General features: G+C 46.5%; 1 pseudogene; it reads left to right on the top strand.

Annotated features, from left to right (window-relative positions):
• The first annotated feature begins 624 nt into the window (after nt 1-624).
• Nucleotides 625-2,331, top strand: LOC140516373 (BRCA1-associated protein pseudogene; annotated as a pseudogene).
• Nucleotides 2,332-2,955: the final 624 nt, after the last annotated feature.

Genomic DNA, 2,955 nt, shown 5'->3' on the forward strand with positions numbered 1-2,955 from the left:
AACTGAGGCAAAGACAGTTAAGTGACTTGCCTGGAGTCACACAGCTAGTAAGTGTCTGAGGCTGGATTTGAGCTCAGGAATACGAGGTTTTCTGACTCCAGGGCCGGTTCCCTACTCAAAGCGCCATCTAGCGATGCACAAACATGTACATATATAAACACATCCGACTCTAATGGTCTTGATACATCTTCCGGCAAGTCACTGAGTTGGGCGCTCAGGAATCTAAGCCTAAGTAGTCCTCCAGTAAAGCTTTATTGGCTGTTTGGAGGACCTTCACCTTGGGAGGGGCCCAGGGGAAGGGGGAGGGCTGAGGCAGGATAGCTGCGCAGGCGCTGTTCTGCTTCTGACCTTTGCCCTGCTTCAGCGCAGCCAATCAGGTGACACAATTTTTAACGGCGCCACAAAGTCCGTTGTTAGGAACTCACGGGGCCTCCATCTTCCGGCAGGCTAGCCTCCATCTTCCGGCAGGCTAGCCTCCATCTTCCGGCAGGCTAGCCTCCATCTTCCGGCAGGCTAGCCTCCATCTTCCGGCAGGCTAGCCTCCATCTTCCGGCAGGCTAGCCTCCATCTTCTGGCGGGTATTTCCTTCTCCGCGTCCTAACCCTAACGCGAATCCTAGACAACATGGCTGATAATCAGGACAAAGAGCCGTCACCAGATTTTAGTGACAGCGACCTTGAAGAACCCATTTTAGTTCCAATTGCAGAGACCACTGTTTTACCTCAGAATCCTCCGGCAGTCCTGGCTGAGGTAAGAGATCTGGATGACTTCGAGGTCTGGCCTTCAGTGGAAGTCTCAGTGCCCACAGTCAAGCCAGCTCAGATTGAGTGCTGTTTTATTGACGATAGTGACATTGGCTTTTCGGTTGAGATAAAGGACGCTGAGAGTGAGAGTAAGAGTGGGAGCCCGGGAGTGGGCAAGATAGAGAAGGAAAGCGAGAGTGGCACTTCCGCAGCCCTAGGTGTGCAGGCCAGCCAAGCCCAGGCCCAGTCATGGCCAGAGGAGGAAGAGATCTATGGTTTTCTGCACATGTATAAGGTTTCTGGAAAGTCACCCTCAAAAGAAAGGGCACAGAACAGTTTGATGTTGGGTATCCTCAACATTCCAGCTATGGTGACCCGAAATAACCTACGTAATTTCTTGGCGCCATTTCAGGAAGTCATTGATGAGATAAAAATTATTAAAGATACTACACCTAGCCGGTATATGGCACTAATCAGATTTAATGCTGAGGACGTTGCAGATACCTTTTACGCCGTGTACAGCGGTTGCTCCTTTAACGAAAAGGACAGTGAGGCGTGTCAGATGGTTTACGTGGAGAAGTTTGAAGTACTAAAATCAGGAGGCAGGGCCAGCTTTCCAATGCAAAACCTTATAGAACTTCCGAGGTGCACCATATGTCTGCAGAGAACCGGAGGATCCATGAGAGGCATCCTCACCTGGTTATGTGACCAAAGCTTAGAGGGTCAGAGTTACGAGAGCCAATATGGCCTGACGTGCCCTGTGTGCACTTACTACTATATGCCGGAGCAAGAAGAACCCAGGTGTTTGGCGTGCGGCGTTAGGGAAAGCCTCCATATTTGTTTGATTTGTGGCTTTGTCGGATGTGGACAGTATGTGACAGGGCATGCTAAAAAGCACTTTGGTGAAACAAAGCATGCATATGGGATGCAACTAAGTGACCAAAAGGTCTGGGACTATACTGAAGAGAATTATGTCGACTCAGACGTAGACCACAGCTATGGCAATGTGGCACAATATAGAAAAGAGGCAAATGAAGACAACGTTAGCTCTACCCAGCTAGAGTACTCGTATTTCCTGTCCAGAGAGCTTGAAACTCAGCAGTTCTTCTGGGAGCAGAAGATAACCCAACTGGAAAAGGAGTCCAATGACGAAATTAACAACCTGAAGACCAAACTGAGAGCAACGATTGAAAAATGTAATAAACTGGAATTCGACCTGTTTCGCTTAGTGAAAGAAAAGCAAGCTGTGGAGAAGAAGTGCACTCAGCTGACCGCACAGCTGTGCAGAATTTCCATTGAGCTCAAGGAGGAGCAGGAAAAGAACGAGACCATGAAAGCCAACCAAATTTTCATACAAAACCAGCTTGAGGAGGAGGATAAAGTTCTGACAGAAACCTGCGAGCAGATAGAAATGCAGATTACTGAGATCCAGAATCAGCTCCAAGATATCATCTTGTACTTAGAGGAACAGCAGAAGGACCACCGTCTGGCAGCTGAAAGCCCAGAGGACCCCGAAGACCCCCAGGAAGGACAGAGCAATGTTTCCATGGCTGCCCCTGAAAGCCTCCCCCAGGAGGAGGACCAGTAGAGTGGCCTTCCAAGAAGGGTTATGGCAAGCAGGGGCAGGTGAACTTATTGAGAAGAAGCAACTGCTGCTAAAAGTAACCCAGAGGACTGTGAAGGGACCACCTGCTGAGCAAGATTTTGGATGGACCAACTACATATCAACACAACTGTCATCAACTTGTTTTGCTTCTGTGTTTAACTATGATGCTGAATTAGCAATATTTTAAGCTAGAATATTTAGCCATCTAAATGTTCTGATTAAATCTTATCTTGCTAGTTAATAGTTTCCAGCTATGATAACTTTAGACATATTTACTGATGTATCATTACATGTAATATCCTTAAAATGGTATGCTAATACATATTAGACTTTATTAGCCTTAATTAGACATATGAAAGAGCATATTTGACATTTAGCCTTGGTGTGAATTTTAGACATTAATAAAAAGAAATTGAGACCTTAGTGGTCACCAAGAGCAGCAGCAGCTGCTTCAAGAGTCAAAACAATATGCATTGTAAAATGTGGGGAAAATCATTCATTGTTTCCAGAAACGTGTCAACAGCTGTTCTGATGGGATGCTAATAAGGAACATCATTCCTTTATCAGATATAATTGATGTGCATCCCTGCTAGAAGGAAATGGATA

The sequence above is a fragment of the Notamacropus eugenii genome, chromosome X (genome assembly GCF_028372415.1).
Source record: "Notamacropus eugenii isolate mMacEug1 chromosome X, mMacEug1.pri_v2, whole genome shotgun sequence".
Classification (NCBI taxonomy): Eukaryota; Metazoa; Chordata; class Mammalia; order Diprotodontia; family Macropodidae; genus Notamacropus; species Notamacropus eugenii.